Consider the following 23,817-nt stretch of genomic DNA (forward strand, 5'->3'; position numbering starts at 1 on the left):
TGGACATGTTCCTTTTGGCTGCAGAGGGTCGAAGATAGATTTCTGTTAACCAGTAGTGCTCAGGGACTGGGGAAAACAAGAGTGTATGAAGTGAAATTGCTGATCTACCATGATCTCACCAAATGGACGAATAAGCTCAAGGGTCCAACTGACTAGCTTTTTGGTAGCACTTGAATGTAATACTAATTATTTAGGGCTGGTTTAGCTCAGTGGGTTAGACAGCTGGTCTGTGATGCAGAAAAGGCCAGCAGCGCGGGTTCAATTCCCGTACCAGCTGAGAATTCTGAATTCTCCCTCTGCGTACCCGAACAGGAGCCGGAATGTGGCGACTAGGGGCTTTTCACAGTAACTTCATTGCAATGTTAATGTAAGCCTACTTGTGACAATAAAAGATTATTATTCTTGCGAGGTAAGCGAATTGCACTTTAATCAATTTTACAATAAAGCCAGCATTTTACGCTCACTAAATGTGCCTCCACTTGTTCCTATGTAACAAAATAAAACTCGGACAAATGGTCAAACGTCATTCACTGTGATCTTTAGATTATGCTAAAACACATGACCTGTACCGTCTTGAAGGACAAGGGCAGCAGACACATGGGGACATCACCACCTGCAAATTCCCCTCCGAGCCACACACAACACTGACTTGGAAATATATTGGTCGTTTCTTCACTGTCGCTGGGTCAAAATCCTGGAACTCCCTCCCTAACAGCACTGTGGGTGTACCTACACAACACAGACTGCAGTGGGTTCGAGAAGGCAACTGACCACCACCTTCTCCAGGGGCAATTAGGGATGGACAATAAATGTCGGACCAGCCGGTGACGCCCATAACCCAAAAATGAATAAAAACAAGAATAGGAATATGTGGGGCGAGGATGTCTGGCTTCCACATCCCTCCCGGGGTGGGAGGGGGGGGGGCGTCGTTGGCCTGCGGTGCGATCTCCCAGTCCCGCCACTGTCAAACGGATTACCCATTGAACCCACCCCACGGCATCGGGAAAACCGTGTCGGAGCTGCGCCGTGGGCGGGACCGCACCAAAGTTTGCCATGTTACTTTTCCATTACACCGTAAGACATAGGAGCAGAGTTGGGCCATTCGGCCCATCGAGTCTGCTCCGCCATTCAATCACGGCTGATATTTTCTCAACCCCATTCTCCTGCCTTCTCCCCATAACCCCTGACCCCCTTATTAATCAAGAACCTATCTGTCTCTGTCTTAAAGACACTCAGTGATTTGACCTCCACTGCCTTTCAGTTTTGGCTCACTATCCAAGCAATACCGAAAGTCAGTGTGTCACAAAACTCTGGTTCATCTTAAACCTGCTGGGAAAATGCAGCTGGTCTGGCAATATCTGTGGAGTGAGAAACCGAGTGAAGCCTTCGAGTCCGCGTGACGCCAATCCAGGGACTGGACCACTGACCACACATGATTCTTCTCGAAAGTCACACGGAAAGCACACATCTGACCTGACTGTTTCTTCCAGAGCTTTCTGTTTCTAGTCCAGATTTCCAGCAGCCTCGGTATTTTACTTTCATTGTAAAGTTTGCTGTTTGTCATGAGCTGTTTTGGTCCAAAAGAAGGGGACCTGACACCCTTTTCAAACATGCTATTGTCTGCCAGCTTCAGGAGACAGTGCAGCATCTCTCCTGTTTCAGCACAAGTGGTATGAAGAGGGGCAAACATTGGGGATTGTGTTTTTCCTTCATTTAGGTGTTGTCCGTTTCTTGTGCAGCCCTGACTGCCTTTCATTGGAATACTTTCTGGAATGGAACCGAATCGGCATCTCAGAGTCTTTTATTCTTTAATGTGGAGATGCCGGCGTTGGACTGGGGTGGGCACAGTAAGAAGTCTGACAACACCAGGGTAAAGTCCAACAGGTTTGTTTCGAATCACTAGCTTTCGGTACCCGGTGTTGTCAGACTCTTTATTCTTTCACAGAGGAGGTCCTGTGACGTAGCGGGTTAGCGTCCTTCTCTCTGAGCCAGCAGTTCTGGGTTTCAGGCCCACCCCCAGGACTTGGCGGTCAAGGAAGTTGCTCCTGTATCGCGGCCAAGCGGGATGAGCGCGTCAACCTGCGCCCTTCCAAACACGCCAATTACTGGCAGTAAGAGCGGGAGAGACTCCTGGTCAGTCACACTTGATGTGTAGTGGAGCCCCTCAAGCTATAAGCCCCTGGCAGCGCACTAAGACCTGTTTCGGGAATAGCCAGCTATGGAAAGGCACGGGACGAGAATTGGAATTGGGAATTCCTTCATCTTTCATGGGGTGCAGGCAACATTTGCAAAGCCAGCATTTGGTGCCCATCCCAAACTGCCCTTGAGCCAAACGTTCCAGAGGATACTTAAGAGTCAATCCCATTGCTGTGGGTCAGGAATCACATGTAGGCCAGGCCTCGATGTGGTTTTACAATATAAACCCAGTAGTTACGTGGCTACAATTACTGTGCAAGCTTTTTACTCAACATTTATCAATTAATTGAATTTAAATTCCCAATCTGCCTCATATCTCGAACTCATGTCTCCTCGTCAGTAGTCCAGGGGCTGGATTGCTAGTCTGAGTGGTTAGCGCTGCTACCTCACAGTGCCAGGGAACATGGTTCGATTCCGGCCTTGTCTGTGTGGAGTTTGTATGTTCTCCAGTGTCTGCGTGGGTTTCCTCCGGGTGCTCCGGTTTCCTCCCACAGTCCAAAGATGTGCGGGTTAGGTGGATTGGCCGTGATAAATTGCCCCTTAGTGTCCCAAGGTTAGGTGGGATTATGGGGATAGGGCGGGGGAGTGGGGAGTGCTCTTTCAGAGGGACGGTTCATAGAATTACAGAGTATTCCAGTGCAGAAAAGGCCCTTCGGCCCATCGAGTCGGCACTGATGCATGAAAAACACCTGACCTGTCTACCAATCCCATTGGCCAGCACTTAGTCCATAGCCTTGAATGCCAGGATGTGCCAAATGCTCATCCAGGTAATTTTTAAAGGATGTGAGGCAACCCGCCTCTGCCACCCTCCCAGGCAGCGCGTTCCGGACCCTCACCACCCTCCCAGGCAGCGCGTTCCAGACCCTCACCACCCTCCCAGGCAGCGCGTTCCAGACCCTCACCCCCCTCCCAGGCAGCGAGTTCCAGACCCTCACCGCCCTCCCAGGCAGCGCGTTCCGGACCCTCACCACCCTCCCAGGCAGCGCGTTCCAGACCCTCGCCACCCTCCCAGGCAGCGCGTTCCAGACCCTCGCCACCCTCCCAGGCAGCGCGTTCCGGACCCTCGCCACCCTCCCAGGCAGCGCGTTCCAGACCCTCACCCCCCTCCCAGGCAGCGCGTTCCAGACCCTCGCCACCCTCCCAGGCAGCGCGTTCCAGACCCTCGCCACCCTCCCAGGCAGCGCGTTCCGGACTCTCACCACCCTCCCAGGCAGCGCGTTCCAGACCCTCACCACCCTCCCAGGCAGCGCATTCCAGACCCTCACCACCCTCCCACGCAGCACGTTTTAGACCCTCACCACCCTCCCAGGCAGCGCGTTCCGGACCCTCACCACCCTCCCAGGCAGCGCGTTCCAGACCCTCGCCACCCTCCCAGGCAGCGCGTTCCAGACCCTCACCACCCTCCCAGGCAGCGCGTTCCGGACCCTCACCACCCTCCCAGGCAGCGCGTTCCGGACCCTCACCACCCTCCCAGGCAGCGCGTTCCAGACCCTCGCCACCCTCCCAGGCAGCGCGTTCCGGACCCTCACCACCCTCCCAGGCAGCGCGTTCCAGACCCTCGCCACCCTCCCAGGCAGCGCGTTCCGGACCCTCACCACCCTCCCAGGCAGCGCGTTCCGGACCCTCACCACCCTCCCAGGCAGCGCGTTCCAGACCCTCACCACCCTCCCAGGCAGCGCGTTCCAGACCCTCGCCACCCTCCCAGGCAGCACGTTTTAGACCCTCACCACCCTCCCAGGCAGCACGTTTTAGACCCTCACCACCCTCCCAGGCAGCGCGTTCCAGACCCTCACCACCCTCCCACGCAGCACGTTCCAGACCCTCACCACCCTCCCAGGCAGCGCGTTCCAGACCCTCACCACCCTCCCAGGCAACGCATTCCAGACCCTCACCACCCTCCCAGGCAGCGCATTCCAGACCCTCACCACCCTCCCAGGCAGCGCGTTCCAGGCCCTCACCACCATCTGGGTGAAAAGCATTTCCTCAAATCCTCCCCTAAACCTCCTGCCCCTCACCTTGACCTTGTGTCCCCTCAAACTGAACCTTCAACTAAGGGGAACAGCTGCTCCCTATCCACCCTGTCCATGCCCCTCATAACCTTGCTCACCTCAGTCAGGTCGCCCCTCAGTCCTCTCTGCTCCAGCGAAAACAACCCAAGCCTATCCAACCTCTCTTCATAACTGAAATGTCTCATCCCAGGCAACATCCTGGTGAATCTCCTCTGCACCCCCTCCAGTAATCACATCCTTCCAAAATGTGGCGACCTTAATTGCACACAGTGCCCCAGCTGTGGCCTCACCAAAGTTCTATACAACTCCAACAGGACCTCCCTGCTTTTGTAATCTATTCCTCAATTGATCAAGGCAAGTGTCCGATATGCCCTTTTCATTACCCTATTAGCCTGCCCTTCTGCCTTCAGAGATCTATGCACAAACACACCAAGGTCCCTTTGTCCCTCAGAACTTCCCAGTGTCAGGCCATTCACTGAATACTTCCTCATCAATTTACTCCTTCCAAAGTGTAGCACCTCACACTTTCAGGGTTAAATTTCAGGCAGAGAAATGGGTGACCACCAGAAAGGGCAGGCAGTCAGTGCAGGAATCCCCTGTGGTTGTCCCCCTCTCGAACAGGTATACCCCTTTGGATACTGTCGGGGGGGATAGCCTATCAGGGGAAAACAGCAGCAGCCAGAGCAGTGGCACCACGGCTGGCTCTGATGTTCAGAAGGGAGGGTCAAAGCGCAGAAGAGTAATAGTTATAGGGGACTCTATAGTCAGGGGAACAGATAGGCGCTTCTGTGGACGTGAAAGAGACTCCAGGATGGTATGTTGCCTCCCTGGTGCCAGGGTCCAGGATGTCTCCGAACGGGTAGAGGGAATCCTGAAGGGGGAGGGCAAACAGGTAGAGGTCGTTGTACATATTGGTACTAACGACATAGGCAGGAAGAGGCATGAGGTCCTGCAGCAGGAGTTCAGGGAGCTAGGCAGAAAGTTAAAAGACAGGACCTCGAGGGTTGTAATCTCGGGATTACTCCCTGTGCCACGTGCCAGTGAGGCTAGAAATAGGAAGATAGAGCAGACAAACACGTGGCTAAACAGCTGGTGTAGGAGGGAGGGTTTCGGTTATCTGGACCACTGGGAGCTCTTCCGGGGCAGGTGTGACCTGTATAAGATGGACGGGTTGCATCTAAACCGGAGAGGCATAAATATCCTGGCCGCGAGATTTGCTAGTGTCACACGGGAGGGTTTAAACTAGTATGGCAGGGGGGTGGGCACGGGAGCAATAGGTCAGAAGGTGAGAGCATTGAAGGAGAACTAGGGAATATGGACAGTGTGGCTCTGAGGCAGAGCAGACGGGGAGAAGTTGCTGAACACAGCGGGTCTGGTGGCCTGAAGTGCATATGTTTTAATGCAAGGAGCATTACGGGTAAGGCAGATGAACTTAGAGCTTGGATTAGTACTTGGAACTATGATGTTGTTGCCATTACAGAGACCTGGTTGAGGGAAGGGCAGGGTTGGCAGCTAAACATTCCAGGATTTAGATGTTTCAGGCGGGATAGAGGGGGATGTAAAAGGGGAGGCGGAGTTGCGCTACTTGTTCAGGAGAGTATCACAGCTATACAGCGAGAGGACACCTCAGAGGGCAGTGAGGCTATATGGGTAGAGATCAGGAATAAGAAGGGTGCAGTCACAATGTTGGGGGTATACTACAGGCCTCCCAACAGCCAGCGGGAGATAGGGGAGCAGATAGGTAGACAGATTTTGGAAAAGAGTAAAAACAACAGGGTTGTGGTGATGGGAGACTTCAACTTCCCCAATATTGACTGGGACTCACTTAGTGCCAGGGGCTTAGACGGGGCAGAGTTTGTAAGGAGCATCCAGGAGGGCTTCTTAAAACAATATGTAAACAGTCCAACTAGGGAAGAGGCGGTACTGGACCTGGTATTGGGGAATGAGCCCGGCCAGGTGGTAGATGTTTCAGTAGGGGAGCATTTCGGTAACAGTGACCACAATTCAGTAAGTTTTAAAGTACTGGTGGACAAGGATAAGAGTGGTCCGAGGATGAATGTGCTAAATTGGGGGAAGGCTAATTATAACAATATTAGGCGGGAACTGAAGAGCATAGATTGGGGGCGGATGTTTGAGGGCAAATCAACATCTGACATGTGGGAGGCTTTCAAGTGTCAGTTGATAGGAATACAGGACAGGCATGTTCCTGTGAGGAAGAAAGACAAATACGGCAATTTTCGGGAACCTTGGATGACGAATGATATTGTAGGCCTCGTCAAAAAGAAAAAGGAGGCATTTGTCAGGGCTAAAAGGCTGGGAACAGACGAAGCCTGTGTGGCATATAAGGAAAGTAGGAAGGAACTTAAGCAGGGAGTCAGGAGGGCTAGAAGGGGTCATGAAAAGTCATTGGCAAATAGGGTTAAGGAAAATCCCAAGGCTTTTTACACTTACATAAAAAGCAAGAGGGTAGCCAGGGAAAGGGTTGGCCCACTGAAGGATAGGCAAGGGAATCTATGTGTGGAGCCAGAGGAAATGGGCGAGGTACTAAATGAATACTTTGCATCAGTATTCACCAAAGAGAAGGAATTGGTAGATGTTGAGTCTGGAGAAGGGGGTGTAGATAGCCTGGGTCACATTGTGATCCAAAAAGATGAGGTGTTGGGTGTCTTAAAAAATATTAAGGTAGATAAGTCCCCAGGGCCGGATGGGATCTACCCCAGAATACTGAAGGAGGCTGGAGAGGAAATTGCTGAGGCCTTGACAGAAATCTTTGGATCCTCGCTGTCTTCAGGGGATGTCCCGGAGGACTGGAGAATAGCCAATGTTGTTCCTCTGTTTAAGAAGGGTGGCAGGGATAATCCCGGGAACTACAGGCCGGGAACTAATCCCGGGAACTCCTACAGCCTTACTTCAGTGGTAGGGAAATTACTGGAGAGAATTCTTCGAGACAGGATCTACTCCCATTTGGAAGCAAATGGACGTATTAGTGAGAGGCAGCACGGTTTTGTGAAGGGGAGGTCGTGTCTCACTAACTTGATCGAGTTTTTCGAGGAGGTCACTAAGATGATTGATGCAGGTAGGGCAGTAGATGTTGTCTATATGGACTTCAGTAAGGCCTTTGACAAGGTCCCTCATGGTAGACTAGTACAAAAGGTGAAGTCACACGGGATCAGGGGTGAACTGGCAAGGTGGATACAGAACTGGCTAGGCCATAGAAGGCAGAGGGTAGCAATGGAGGGATGCTTTTCTAATTGGAGGGCTGTGACCAGTGGTGTTCCACAGGGATCAGTGCTGGGACCTTTGCTCTTTGTAGTATATATAAATGATTTGGAGGAAAATGTAACTGGTCTGATTAGTAAGTTTGCAGACGACACAAAGGTTGGTGGAATTGCGGATAGCGATGAGGACTGTCTGAGGATACAGCAGGATTTAGATTGTCTGGAGACTTGGGCGGAGAGATGGCAGATGGAGTTTAACCTGGACAAATGTGAGGTAATGCATTTTGGAAGGGCTAATGCAGGTAGGGAATATACAGTGAATGGTAGAACCCTCAAGAGTATTGAAAGTCAAAGAGATCTAGGAGTACAGGTCCACAGATCACTGAAAGGGGCTACACAGGTGGAGAAGGTAGTCAAGAAGGCATACGGCATGCTTGCCTTCATTGGCCGGGGCATTGAGTATAAGAATTGGCAAGTCATGTTGCAGCTGTATAGAACCTTAGTTAGGCCACACTTGGAGTATAGTGTTCAATTCTGGTCGCCACACTACCAGAAGGATGTGGAGGCTTTAGAGAGGGTGCAGAAGAGATTTACCAGAATGTTGCCTGGTATGGAGGGCATAAGCTATGAGGAGCGATTGAATAAACTCGGTTTGTTCTCACTGGAACGAAGGAGGTTGAGGGGCGACCTGATAGAGGTATACAAAATTATGAGGGGCATAGACAGAGTGGATAGTCAGAGGCTTTTCCCCAGGGTAGAGGGGTCAATTACTAGGGGGCATAGGTTTAAGGTGAGAGGGGCAAAGTTTAGAGTAGATGTACGAGGCAAGTTTTTTACGCAGAGGGTAGTGGGTGCCTGGAACTCACTACCGGAGGAGGTAGTGGAGGCAGGGACGATAGGGACATTTAAGGGGCATCTTGACAAATATATGAATAGGATGGGAATAGAAGGATACGGACCCAGGAAGATTGTAGTTTAGTCGGGCAGTATGGTCGGCACGGGCTTGGAGGGCCGAAGGGCCTGTTCCTGTGCTGTACATTTCTTTGTTCTTTGTTCTTTGTTCTTTAAATTCCATCTGCCACTTTTCTGCCCATTTGACTGTCCCGTCTGTATCCTCCTGTGACCCAAGACACTCTCCACCTCATTGTTAACCACCCGGCCTATCTTGGTGACATCCGCAAACTTACCGATCCTACTCCCCAGTTATCTATACTGTTTATATAAATGACAAACAATAGGGGGCCCAGCACAGATCCCTGTGATACCCCACTGGACACTGGCTCCCAGTCACTAAAGCAGCCGTCTGTCATCACCCTCTGTCTCCTACAGCTAGGCCAATTTTGAATCCACCTTATCAAGTTACCCTGTATCGCATGTTAATTTGCATTCTTTATATGTCTCCCATGTGGGACCAGGTAAAAATGGAATCTATGTAAACTACATCAACTACACTACCCTCATCTATACACCTGGTCACATGCTCAAAACATTCAATCAAATTTGTTCGGCATGTCCTCCCTCTGACAAAGCCATGCTGACTATTCCTAATCAAACCATGCCTCTCCAAGTGGAGATTGACTCTCTCCTTCAGAATTTTCTCCAATAGTTTCCCTCCCACTGGCATGAGACTCACTGGTCTGTAGTTCCCTGGCTTATCTCTACAACCTTTCGTAAATAGTGGGACCATATTAGCTGTTTTCCAATCCTCTGACACCTCCCCCAGTGACCAGAGAGGAGTAAAAAATTCGGGTCAGAGCCCCTGCAATCTCCTCCCTCGCCTCCCACAGCATCCTGGGACACAACCCTGCCAACACCTCCAATAATCTTTAATCATCTTTATTGTCACAAGTGTGCTTACATTAACACTGTCACTACAGTGAAAAGCCCCTAGTCGCCACATTCCGGCGCCTGTTCAGGTACACAGGGGGCGAATTCTGAATCTGCAAATTAGCCAACGGCGTGTCTTTCGGGACTTGTGGGAGGAAACCGGAGCACCCGGAGGAAACCCACGCAGACGCGGGGAGAATGTGCAGACTCCGCACAGACAGTGACCCAAGCCGGGAATCGAACCTGGGACCCTGGGGCTTTGAAGCAACTGTGCTCCCGTACCTTGTCGCTCCCTATGTCACTTTGCTCAAGAACCTCACAGTCACGCCGCACGATTCCAATGCCTACCTCCTAATTCTCTTGGGTGAAGACAGATGTGAAGTATTCATTCAACACCTTACCAATGTCCTCTGGCTCCAGTCACAGATTGTCCCCGGTTCAGATTTGATGGGCCGAATGGCCTCTTCCTGCACTGTCGGGATTCTACTGTTCTACATATTTTACTGTCATTTTAATATCTGCAATCTGAAAGTCTGACTTAATGCCCAATTGCATTTCTTTTTGACGAGGAGCTGCCGGACTTTGTTCTGTGCTGGTCGCCGTTGCAGTAATTTAACAAGTTTACTTCTCACAGCGCCTCTTAAGTAGCAGGAAGTTAATCAAACAATCTCGTCGTTGAGCCATACAATGAATGGTTTGTTCAGTTGACTGAACGCTCGGTCGAGGAGGTAGGCTTTGAGGAATGTCTAAAAGAAGGAGGGAAAGGGAGCGAGAGAGAGAGAAGTGGAGGGGTTTAGCGAGAGAATACCCGACCTCAGCCCCCGTCGATGCTGGAATTCATTGGACACCTCTTTACTCTGAGACTCTGCCCTCTGGTCCGAGACTCTCCCCTGAGGGGAAACAACCTCTCAGCATTTACCCTGTCAAACCCCTTAATGTCTCTACATGTTTCAACAGTCCACGGTCGCCGATTATCCGTTTATTTCCAATGGAAACCGCGGCTGTACAAGAATTGGAGGAGCGCAGAGGTCTCAGAAAGCTGGGGCAGATCGCAGGGAGAGGGAGGGAGGGAATTGAAGTTAGAAATGCGAATTTGAAGCTCAAAGTGGACGGAGGAGAGTCGATTGTGGTTTAGGGTTCATGGAGTGAAAAGAGTATAAAAATAGGAAATTAGCAAACAAGTCAGATTATCATCTTAACTCCAGGTCACTTATCTTTCAAGTTGTTTTGCACTTTAGACATTCAATTTTTCTCCGAATGTGTATTTTCAGAACATTCTCTGAGTTCCGAGTGCTTAATGGTAAGCCCCTCCCCCTGTCATCATGTCGATGGTGGGTGATTTAGCCACTGGAGCAAAAATCCTTTTTCTTTGTTGGCTAACACCCACGTGCTGTCTACTTTTTCCTTTTCAGGCAATAGTGGGGAAATGTTGGGAGGGTGAGCAGACTGAACTGGGTTACGAATGCTCCTTCCATTGCCAAACTATTACCTCAAGGTTATTCCAAGAAGTTATGGATAGCTGAGGAATGAAACTGGTTTAGCACAGGGCTAAATAGCTGGCTTTGAAAGCAGACCAAGGCAGGCCAGCAGCGCGGGTTCAATTCCCGTAACAGCCTCCCCGAACAGGCGCCGGAATGTGGCGACTAGGGGCTTTTCACAGTAACTTGATTTGAAGCCTACTTGTGACAATAAGCAATTTTCAATTTCAATTTCAATTTCAAACAATTTAAATCAACTGCGTACCATCCAGAATCGCAGGGAGCGTTAGAAAGGTGGCATCAGACATTAAAGACAATGTTGAGGGCTTATTGTCAAGATTATCCAGAGGATTGGGATAATGGAATTCTATTCGTACTGTTTGCAATTAGGGATGCACCAAATGAATGAACCAAATTCAGTCCTTTTGAACTAATTTTTGGTCATGAGGTAAGAGGACCACTTAAATTGATTAAGGAGAAATTGGTGGGTGAGAAATCGGAAATTACATTATTGGATTACGTGTCAAATTTTAGGGAACGATTAAATAGAGTAGGTGAATTGGCTAGACAATATTTAAAAGTTGCACAAAATGTGATGAAATGGGTAGCGGACAAGAAATCCAAAGTTCGTAGTTTTGCCTGTGGAGATAAAGTTTTCGTGTTGTTACCAGTAGTAGGGGAGCCTTTAAAAGCTAGGTTTTGTGGACCGTATCAGATTGAAAGGAAATGAAGTGAGGTGAATTATGTGGTAAAAACACCAGATAGAAGGAAAACTCACCGAGTGTGTCATGTGAATATGCTTAAAATGTACTTTGAAAGGGAAGGAGAGAAAAAAGGACGAAATTGACGAACCAAATCCAGATGACTGTGAATTTGACATACCTCAAATTAAATTGGAAAATGAGGATGTTCTTAAAAATTGGGATAAATTGTTGAGTTACCTTCCAGAGGAAAAACAAACTGACCTGAAAGAGTTATTGGTATCACATGGGCAAGTTTATAGAGCTAAATTGGGAAGTATTGGCTATACATGATGTAGATGTGGGAAATGTTTTTCCAATCAACAACATCCATACAGACTTAACCCTTTAAAATTGGCACAAGTTAATAAAGAGATTGAGAGTATGCTTAAAAATGGCATAATTGAAGTGTGTTGCAGCCAATGGAGTTCACCCATAGTGATGGTACCTAAACCAGATGGTACCCAATGGTTGTTTGTGGACTATAGCAAGGTTAATGCAGTTACAAGAACGGACTCTTATCCTATCCCACGTTTGGAGGATTGCATTGAGAAAGTGGGACAATCAGCTTTTATTTCCAAATTGGATTTACTTAACGGTTACTGGCAAGTACCTTTATCCAAAAGGGCGAAGGAGATTTCCGCTTTTGTGACTCCAGATGGCATATACCAATTCAAAGTTATGCCATTTGGCATGAAAAACACGGTTAACTAACAAAGTTGTTTCAGGATTATCCAATTGTGCGGTCTACATCGACGATCTGGTAATTTTCAGCCAGACATGGACAGAACATTTAAACCATCTGATGGAGTTATTCGATTGACTTCAGGAGGCGGGTTAAGTGGTAAACCGAGCCAAAAGTGAATTTTGAAAAGCCCAAGTCACTTTCCTTGAGGAGTTTCCGATACCCTCAAGACGAAGGGAAATAATGCGATTTCGTGGCATGAGTGGATTTGATCGAAAATTTGTGCAAACGTTTTGTGGCGTGATTACTCCACTGATGGACTTGCTGAAGAAACATCAACAATTTCAGTGGACAGCGGAGTTTGAATAGGCATTTGACTGCCTGAAAGCTGTGATAACCAATGCTCCTGTGTTGGAGAATTACAAGGGACTCTGTGATCAAATTGAACTAAAGTATTTGACTTTAAAGAGAAATGCTGAGGCGTAGAGAAATGGACGGATCGTGCAGAGACCTTCCTGTTCAACGAGATTGTTAATCGAGAAGGATTTCAGTTAGAGGAAGAAGAACAAAAAAAAAGGACTATTATTATATCTGTTTGCGTGTGTTGTTTTTTGAAACAAAAAAGCATATTTATTGTGTGCATTTCTTAAAGGATAGTGAAAAGGTAAAAAATGAAATCATCATGAAGTTGATGGTTTATTTTTTTTCCTTGGGGGAGGTGTCACGTGAGAGTACCTTTAAGAAATGGGTGTTTAAGAAATGTGCCTTTAAGACATGGGTGTTTATCAGTGATGTCAGATTGTGGGTGGAGCTGGGTTGTCTGTCTGTTTTTTACTTTCGTTTTAGGCTGTTTGTTGCAGGTTGTGTTTTAGTTTCGTTTTCAGAGCTGGATAGTTGCAGTCACAGCCGGAAGGTGTATTAATCTCCCTCTCTGCAATCTAAAGACTGTAAATCGATCCTTTGGTGATTTAAATCTAATAACTGCTCTCAATAGTGAATTTAAACCTGATCTTTGTGTTTTAAAGGTTTTTATGGATGTTAAAAGGACAGCTGAAGGATTACTTCGTATTGTATTCTTTGGGGGTTATATTTGAATTGATGTTTGCTAAGATGTTCACTGTATGTTTTAAAAAGATTAACTAGAGTTCATAGAATAAACATTGTTTTGCTTTAAAAAATACTTTTCCATTTCTGCTGTAGAGTGGGCCATGTGCTCCCCATACCACAATCTAGTAAAAGTTGTGGGTCAGGTGAACTCCATGAACTCCAGAATTTCGGCGGGAGCGGCATGCAGGGGCTGCCGGTAGGTGAGTATTTGAGTTTAAAACACTTACCTGGTCCCGTTTCTGTTCTTCTTTTCTGTTTTATTTTTTATTTTATTTTTTTAAGGCGGGAACCGGAAGTTCGACCCGCGGACTTCTGGGAAGGTTCCCCACGCCCCCCCCCACCAATAAATTCTGGTGGAGAGGAAACCCGAGGCACTACACGTGTAGTGTCTCCCACCCGCCCTCCTCCTCTAACCTAATAATAAGACCCATTGGTGTGAGGTAAGTACCATATTATATTATTATTATTTTTAAAAAAAATTTAGATCTTGGTTGGAAGTTAGAGGGATGGCAGGGAAGGGAGTGCAATGTTCCTCCTGCAGGATGTTTGAGGTGAGGGATGCCGTTAGTGTCCCTGCTGATTTTACCTGCAGGAAGTGCTGCCATCTCCAGCTCCTCCAAGACCGAGTTAGGGAACTGGAGCTGGAGTTGGATGAACTTCGGATCATTCGGGAGGCAGAGGGGGTCATAGATAGCAGCTTCAGGGAATTAGTTACACCAAAGATTGGAGATAGATGGGTAACTGTAAGAGGGACTGGGAAGAAGCAGTCAGTGCAGGGATCCCCTGCGGTCGTTCCCCTGAGTAACAAGTATACCGCTTTGGATACTTGTGGGGGGGGGGACTTACCAGGGGTAAGCCATGGGGTACGGGCCTCTGGCACGGAGTCTGTCCCTGTTGCTCAGAAGGGAAGGGGGTAGAGGAGCAGAGCATTAGTAATTGGGGACTCGATAGGGGCACAGATAGGAGATTTTGTGGGAGCGAGAGAGACTCACGTTTGGTATGTTGCCTCCCAGGTGCAAGGGTACGTGATGTCTCGGATCGTGTTTTCCGGGTCCTTAAGGGGGAGGGGGTGCAGCCCCAAGTCGTGGTCCACATTGGCACTAACGACATAGGTAGGAAAGGGGACAAGGATGTCAGGCAGGCTTTCACGGAGCTAGGATGGAAGCTCAGAACGAGAACAAACAGAGTTGTTATCTCTGGGTTGTTGCCCTTGCCACGTGATAGTGAGATGAGGAATAGGGAGAGAGAGCATTTAAACACGTGGCTACAGGGATGGTGCAGGCGGGAGGGATTCAGATTTCTGGATAACTGGGGCTCTTTCTGGGGAAGGTGGGACCTCTACAGACAGGATGGTCTACATCTGAACCTGAGGGGCACAAATATCCTGGGGGGGAGATTTGTTAGTGCTCTTTGGGGGGGGTTTAAACTAATGCAGCAGGGGCATGGGAACCTGGATTGTAGTTTTAGGGTAAGGGAGAATGAGAGTAAAGAGGTCAGGAGCACAGATTTGACTTCGCAGGAGGGGGCCAGTGTTCAGGTAGGTGGTTTGAAGTGTGTCTACTTCAATGCCAGGAGTATACGAAATAAGGTAGGGGAACTGACAGCATGGGTTGGTACCTGGGACTTCGATGTTGTGGCCATTTCGGAGACATGGATAGAGCAGGGACAGGAATGGATGTTGCAGGTTCCGGGGTTTAGGTGTTTTAGTAAGCTCAGAGAAGGAGGCAAAAGAGGGGGAGGTGTGGTGCTGCTAGTCAAGAACAGTATTACGGTGGCAGAGAGGATGCTAGATGGGGACTCTTCTTCCGAGGTAGTATGGGCTGAGGTTAGAAACAGGAAAGGAGAGGTCACCCTGTTGGGAATTTTCTATAGGCCTCCAAATAATTCTAGGGATGTAGAGGAAAGGATGGCGAAGATGATTCTGGATAAGAGCAAAAGTAACAGGGTAGTTATTATGGGAGACTTTAACTTTCCAAATATTGACTGGAAAAGATATAGTTCGAGTACATTAGATGGGTCGTCTTTTGTACAATATGTACAGGAGGGTTTCCTGACACAATATGTTGACAGGCCAACAAGAGGCGAGGCCACTTTGGATTTGGTTTTGGGTAATGAACAAGGCCAGGTGTTGGATTTGGAGGTAGTGAGCACTTTGGGGACAGTGACCACAATTCGGTGACGTTTACGTTAATGATGGAAAGGGATAAGTATACACCTCAGGGCAAGAGTTATAGCTGGGGGAAGGGCAATTATGATGCCATTAGACATGACTTGGGGGGGGGTAGGGTGGAGAAGTAGGCTGCAAGTGTTGGGCACACTGGATAAGTGGGGCTTGTTCAAGGATCAGCTACTGCGTGTTCTTGATAAGTATGTACCGGTCAGGCAGGGAGGAAGGCGTCGAGCGAGGGAACCGTGGTTTACCAAAGAAGTGGAATCTCTTGTTAAGAGGAAGAAGGAGGCCTATGTGAAGATGAGGTGTGAAGTTTCAGTTGGGGCGCTTGATAGTTACAAGGTAGCGAGGAAGGATCTAAAGAGAGAGCTAAGACGAGCAAGGAGGGGACATGAGAAGTATTTGGCAGGTAGGATCAAGGAAAACCCAAAAGCTTTCTCTAGGTATGTCAGGAATAAAGGAATGACTAGGGTAAGAGTAGGGCCAGTCAAGGACAGGGATGGGAAGTTGTGTGTGGAGTCTGAAGAGATAGGCGAGATACTGAATGAATATTTTTCGTCAGTATTCACTCAGGAAAAAGAGAACGTTGTGGAGGAGAATGCTGAGACCCAGGCTATTAGAAAAGATGGCATTGAGGTACGTAGGGAAGAGGTGTTGGCAATTCTGGACAGGCTGAAAATAGATAAGTCCCCGGGGTCTGATGGGATTTGTCCTAGGATTCTCTGGGAAGCCAGGGAAGAAATTGCTGGGCCTTTGGCTTTGATTTCTATGTCATCATTGGCTACAGGAATAGTGCCAGAGGACTGGAGGATAGCAAATGTGGTCCATTTGTTCAAGAAGGGGAGCAGAGACAACCCCGGCAACTATAGACCGGTGAGCCTCACGTCTGTTGTGGGTAAAGTCTTGGAGGGGATTATAAGAGACAAGATTTATAATCATCTAGATGGGAATAATATGATCAGGGATAGTCAGCATGGCTTTGTGAAGGGTAGGTCATGCCTCACAAACCTTATCGAGTTCTTTGATAAGGTGACTGAACAGGTAGACAAGGGTAGAGCAGTTGATGTGGTGTATATGGATTTCAGTAAAGCGTTTGATAAGGTTCCCCACGGTAGGCTATTGCAGAAAATACGGAGGCTGGGGATTGAGGGTGATTTAGAGATGTGGATCAGAAATTGGCTAGCTGAAAGAAGACAGAGGGTGGTGGTTGATGGGAAATGTTCAGAATGGAGTTCAGTTACAAGTGGCGTACCACAAGGATCTGTTCTGGGGCCGTTGCTGTTTGTCATTTTTATAAATGACCTAGAGGAGGGTGCAGAATGGTGGGTGAGTAAATTTGCAGACGACACTTAAGTCAGTTGTGTTGTCGACAGTGCGGAAGGATGTTGCAGGTTACAGAGGGACAGAGATAAGCTGCAGAGCTGGGCTGAGAGGTAGCAAATGGAGTTTAATGTAGAGAAGTGTGAGGTGATTCACTTTGGAAGGAATAACAGGAATGCGGAATATTTGGCTAATGGTAAAATTCTTGGAAGTGTGGATGAGCAGAGGGATCTCGGTGTCCATGTACATAGATCCCTGAAAGTAGCCACCCAGGTTGATAGGGTTGTGAAGAAGGCCTATGGAGTTTTGGCCTTTATTGGTAGAGGGATTGAGTTCCGGAGTCATGAGGTCATGTTGCAGCTGTACAAAACTCTGGTACGGCCGCATTTGGAGTATTGCGTACAGTTCTGGTCACCTCATTATAGGAAGGACGTGGAAGCTTTGGAACGGGTGCAGAGGAGATTTACCAGGATGTTGCCTGGTATGGAGGGAAAATCTTATGAGGAAAGGCTGATGGACTTGAAGTTGTTTTCGTTAGAGAGAAGAAGGTTGAGAGGAGACTTAATAGAGGCATACAAAATGATCAGGGGGTTAGATAGGGTGGACAGTGAGAGCCTTCTCCCGCGGATGGAAATGGCTAGCATGAGGGGACATAGCCTTAAACTGAGGGGTAATAGATATAGGACAGAGGTCAGAGGTAGGTTCTTTACGCAAAGAGTAGTGAGGCCGTGGAATGCCCTACCTGCAACAGTAGTGAACTCGCCAACATTGAGGGCATTTAAAAGTTTATTGGATAAGCATATGGATGATAATGGCATAGTGTAGGTTAGATGGCTTTTGTTTTTTGACTTCCCATGTCGGTGCAACATCGTGGGACAAAGGGCCTGTACTGCGCTGAATCGTTCTATGTTCTATGTTCTATGTTCTATGATACACTTTGTGGTTCTCTAAACCTGGCCCATAACAATGGGAACAGGATTTAGGCCGCTCGGCCCCTCGACCCTGTTCCGCCATTGAATAGGATCATGGCTGATCCAACATTCCTCACGTTCACTTTCCTGCCCTTTCCCTTTAACCCTTGATTCGCTCACCGATCAAGAATCTATCTCAGCCTCAAATATACACAAGGACTCTGTCCCCACAGCTCTCTGTGGCAAAGAGTTCCAAAGACTCACAGCCTTCTGAGAGAAGAAATTCCTCCTCATCTCAGTCTTCAATGGACACCCCTTTATTCTGAGACTCTGCCCTCTGGTCAGATGACCTGGAGGAGGGCGTAGAAGGATGGGTGAGTAAATTTGCAGATGACACTAAAGTCGGTGGAGTTGTGGACAGTGCGGAAGGATGTTACAAGTTACAGAGGGACATAGATAAGCTGCAGCGCTGGGCTGAGAGGTGGCAAATGGAGTTTAATGCAGGAAAGTGTGAGGTGATTCATTTTGGAAGGAGTAACAGGAATACAGAGTACTGGGCTAATGGTAAGATTCTTGGTAGTGTGGATGAGCAGAGAGATCTCGGTGTCCATGTACGTAGATCCCTGAAAGTTGCCACCCAGGTTGAGAGGGTTGTTAAGAAGGCGTACGGTGTGTTAGCTTTTATTGGTAGAGGGATTGAGTTTCGGAGCCATGAGGTCATGTTGCAGCTGTACAAAACTCTGGTGCGGCCGCATTTGGAGTTTTGCGTGCAATTCTGGTCGCCGCATTGTAGGAAGGATGTGGAAGCATTGGAAAGGGTGCAGAGGACATTTACCAGAATGTTGCCTGGTATGGAGGGAAGATCTTATGAGGAAAGACTGAGGGATTTGAGGCTGTTTTCATTAGAGAGAAGAAGGTGAAGAGGTGACTTAATTGAGGCATACAAGATGATCAGAGGATTGGATAGGGTGGACAGTGAGAGCCTTTTTCCTCGGATGGTGATATATAGGACAGATGTCAGAGGTAGGTTCTTTACTCAGAGAGAAGTAAGGGCGTGGAATGCCCTGCCTGCAACAGTAGTGCACTCGCCAACACTAAGGGCATTGAAATGGTCATTGGATAGACATATGGACAATAAGGGAATAGTGTAGATGGGCTTTAGAGTGGTTTCACAGGTCGGCGCAACATCGAGGGCCGAAGGGCCTGTACTGCGCTATCATGTTCTACGTTCTATGTTCTAACACTCATTAAGACAGCATGCCAATCTGTTATTTCAGATCAGATTGTAGAAAGTTTTATTACCTTATTATCCAGGGAAAGGAGATCGGGATGGATACTCTGAGTTGGCGATGGGAGGAGATAAAGGTGGCTGATGTGAACAAAAAACACAGAGAACAAAGAAATGTACAGCACAGGAACAGGCCCTTCGGCCCTCCAAGCCCCTGCCGACCATGCTGCCCGACTAAACTACAATCTTCTACACTTCCGGGGTCCGTACCCCTCTATTCCATCCTATTCATGTCTTTGTCAAATGCCCCTTAAATGTCACTATCGTCCCTGCTTCCACCACCTCCTCCGGTAGCGAGTTCCAGGCACCCACTACCCTCTGTGTAAAAAACTTGCCTCGTACATCTCCTCTAAACCTTGTCCCTCGCACCTTAAACCTATGCCCCCTAGTAATTGACCCCTCTACCCTGGGGAAAAGCCTCTGACTATCCACTCTGTCTATGCCCCTCATAATTTTGTAGACCTCTATCAGGTCACCCCTCAACTTCCTTCGTTCCAGTGAGAACAAACCGAGTTTATTCAACCGCTCCTCATAGCTAATGTCCTCCATACCAGGCAACATTCTGGTAAATCTCTTCTGCACCCTCTCTAAAGCCTCCACATCCTTCTGGTAGTGTGGCGACCAAAATTGAACACTATACTCCAAGTGTGGCCTAACTAAGGTTTTATACAGCTGCAACATGACTTGCCAATTTTTATACATCACCTGGAGGTTCCCCTCTAAGTCGCACGTCATCCTGACTTGGAAATATATCGGCCGTTCCTTCGCTGTCGCTGGGGCAAAATCCTGGAAATCTCTCCCTGACAGCACAGTGGGTATACCTACACCTCTGCAGCGGCTCAAGAAGGCAGCTCACCACCACATCCTCAAGGCCAATAAGTGCTGGCTTTGTCAAAAATGCTCACATCCGAAGGACGAACATTTAAAAAAATCATGTTTTTCATGTCAGAGGGTGAGAGAGAGAGGGAGAGGGAGAGAGGGAGGGAAGGAGAGAGAGAGAGAGAGAGAGAGAGGGAGAGGGAGAGAAGAGGAGGGAGGGAATGAGAGAGGGGGGGGGAAGGAGGGAGAGAGAGAGGGAAGGGGAAAGGAGGGGGGGAAGGAGGGAGAGAGTCAGAGAGAGAGAGAGAGAGGGAGGGAGGGAAGGAGAGAGGGGAGGGAAGGAGGAGGGAAAGGGGAGAGGGGGAGGTATTCAATGGGGGGGTGGCCATGATTGGGGGGGTTAGATGGGGAGGGGGGGACATGGAGGTTTCAGTAAGGGGTGGGGGCGAGGGAATAATTGGGGGTGAAATGGAGGGGTACACATTAACTGGGGGTGAAGGTGGGGAGATTAGAGCACGTTGGGGAGATTGGGGGCAATGGGAGTGATTGGGGGGCAATGGGGGAGATTGGGGTGAAATGGGGGAGATTGGGGTGAAATGGGGGAGATTGGGGTGAAATGGGGAGATTGGGGGTCAATGGGGGAGATTGGGGGGCAATGGGAGAGATTGGGGTGAAATGGGGGAGATTGGGGGGCAATGGGGAGATTGGGGTGAAATGGGGGGGGCAATGGGAGTGATTGCGATGAAATGGGGGACATTGGGGACAATGGGAGTGATTGGGGGGCAATGGCAGTGATTGGGGGCAATGGGAGTGATTGGGGTGAAATGGGACAGATTGGGGGCAATGGGACAGATTGGGGTGAAATGGGAGTGATTGGGGGACAATGGGAGTGATTGGGGTGAAATGGGACATATTGGGGCGCAATGGGACAGATTGGGGTGAAATGGGAGTGATTGGGGGACAATGGGAGAGGTTGGGGGACAATGGGAGAGATTGGGGTGAAATGGGAAGGCTGGGGGCAATGGGAGTGATGGGGGGCAATGGGAGTGATTGGGGTGAAATGGGACAGATTGGGGGCAATGGGACAGATTGGGGTGAAATGGGAGTGATTGGGGGACAATGGGAGTGATTGGGGTGAAATGGGACAGATTGGGGGACAATGGTACAGATTGGGGTGAAATGGGAGTGATTGGGGGACAATGGGAGTGATTGGGGTGAAATGGGACAGATTGGGGGACAATGGTACAGATTGGGGTGAAATGGGAGTGATTGGGGGACAATGGGAGAGGTTGGGGGACAATGGGAGAGATTGGGGTGAAATGGGGGAGGTTGGGGGCAATAGGAGTGATTGGGGGGCAATGGGAGTGATTGGGGTGAAATGGGACAGATTGGGGGACAATGGTACAGATTGGGGTGAAATGGGAGTGATTGGGGGACAATGGGAGAGGTTGGGGGACAATGGGAGAGATTGGGGTGAAATGGGGGAGGTTGGGGGCAATGGGAGTGATTGGGGGGCAATGGGAGTGATTGGGGTGAAATGGGACAGATTGGGGGGCAATGGGATAGATTGGGGTGAAATGGGAGTGATTGGGGGACAATGGGAGAGGTTGGGGGACAATGGGAGAGATTGGGGTGAAATGGGGGAGGTTGGGGGCAATGGGAGTGATTGGGGGGCAATGGGAGTGATTGGGGGGCAATGGGAGTGATTGGGGGGCGAAATGGGGAGATTGGGGGGGAAATGGGAGTGATTGGGGGGCAATGGGGAGATTGGGGGGCAATGGGGAGATTGGGGGGCAATGGGGGAGATTGGGGGCAATGGGAGTGATTGGGGGGCAATGGGAGTGATTGGGGCAAAATGGGGGAGATTGGGGTGGCAAAATGGGGGAGATTGGGGGGCGAAATGGGGGAGATTGGGGGCAATGGGAGAGATTGGGGTGAAATGGGGGAGATTGGGGGGCGAAATGGGGGAGATTGGGGGCAATGGGAGAGATTGGGGTGAAATGGGGGAGATTGGGGGCAATGGGAGATATTGGGGGACTTTGGGAGAGATTGGGGACAATGGGAGAGATTGGGGGACATTGGGGGGCAATGGGAGCGATTGGGTGGCAATGGGAGTGATTGGGGGCCAATGGGAGTGATTGGGGCAATGGGAGTGATTGGGAGCAATGGGAGTGATTGGGGGCAATGGGAGTTATTGGGGGCAATGGGAGTGATTGGGGCAATGGGAGTGATTGGGGGCAATCGGAGAGATTGGGGGAAATGGAGATGGGGCAATGGGGGAGATTGGGGGAAATGGAGATGGGGCAATGGGGGAGATTGGGGGGGGCAATGGGGAGATTGGGGGGCAATGGGAGTGATTGGGGGCAATGGGAGTGATTGGGGGCAATGGGAATGATTGGGGGCAATGGGAGAGATTGGGGGCGATGGGAGAGATTGGGTGAAATGGAGATGGGGAGATTGGGGGCAATGGGAATGATTGGGGGGCAATGGGAGAGATTGAGGGGCAATGGGGAGACTGGGAGGCTATAGGGAGATTGGGGGGCAATGGGAGTGATTGGGGGGCAATGGGAGAGATTGAGGGGCAATAGGGGAGATTGGGAGGCAATGGGGAGATTGGGGGGCAATGGGAGTGATTGGGGGCAATGGGAGAGATTGGGGGGAAATGGGGGAGATTGGGAGGCAATGGGAGATATTGGGGGGCAATGGGGGAGATTGGGGGGCAATGGGAGATGGGGGGGCAATGGGAGAGATTGGGGGAAATGGGGGAGATTGGGGGCAATGGGAGAGATTGGGGGGAAATGGGGGAGATTGGGAGGCAATGGGGGAGATTGGGGGGAAATGGGGGCAAAGGGAGATATTGGGGGGCAATGGGGGAGATTGGGGGGCAATGGGGGGGATTCAATGATAATCTATGATTAACCTAGGACAAAGGTTCAGCACAACACCGTGGGCCGAAGGGCCTGTTCTGTGCTGTATTTTCTATGTTCTATGTTCTATGTCAAGATTTCCTGTACGGCTTTACTTTGTAAACTGTTCAAGCTGCGCATTGACGCACTGTCTTCAATGAAACAGTGGACTTTGGAAAAATCATAACAGGCCCTTGCAATTCTCAATGTACAAAATAACAAAGCCACCACTCATTTACAGTCTAAATATAGGGGTGGGAGGTGATTTTTCATTTTTATCACTGAACATAAGAACTAGGAGCAGGAATAGAAAATGAAAATCGCTTATTGTCACGATCCAATGAAGTTACTGTGAAAAGCCCCTAGTCGCCACATTGCGGCGCCTGTTCGGGGAGGCTGGTACGGGAATTGAACCGTGCTGCTGGCCTGCCTTGGTCTGCTGTAAAAGCCAGCGATTTAGCCCAGTGAGCTAAACCAGCCCCTACCACCTGGCCCCTCGAGCCTGCTCCGCCATTCAATGAGATCATGGCTGATCTTTTGCGGACTCAGCTCCACTCTCCGGCCCGAAGACCATAAGCCATTATTCCTTTCACTGACCAGGAATCAGGGTGTTATGGATCGACCGTCTGTTTCGCACTGCTGCTGATTAATGGCTTGAACTGAAAGCGCCTTGGGTGGTGTTTCGGCACAGGAAGTTGGGGGGGGGGGGGGGGGGGGTTAAAGTGAGAATTCCCACCGAGATGTGAAACTTGATCTGCTCAACAGCGAGACAAAAAACAAGCTATCTGCACGCTACCCGTTCCTGTGAAGTAACGCAATGGAAAATAAGTGGCCGACTCGCAGTCACCAGCAGACCTAGTGATCAAACTTACCCAAGAAAAGCACCAGCAGCTGCAGTGACTAAAAGACGCACTTTGTTCAAATCTCGAAGCAGGAGACAATAGGTAGCTTATGTGCCTTCCTGTTTTCCATTTGGACAAACGGATCAAGCTAATGGGTTGAATACAAAATGTGCCGAAATGTAATATTCAGGGAACTTTTTTGGAAAACACATTATTGAAGAAAAATGTCTTCACGCATGAAAGCGTATTAAGTATGTTAATCCCAAGGACGAGACAGAATACACAATGATAGTGCTTCAGA

This window comes from Scyliorhinus torazame, chromosome 30 (assembly GCF_047496885.1).
Source record: "Scyliorhinus torazame isolate Kashiwa2021f chromosome 30, sScyTor2.1, whole genome shotgun sequence".
NCBI classification, from domain to species: domain Eukaryota; kingdom Metazoa; phylum Chordata; class Chondrichthyes; order Carcharhiniformes; family Scyliorhinidae; genus Scyliorhinus; species Scyliorhinus torazame.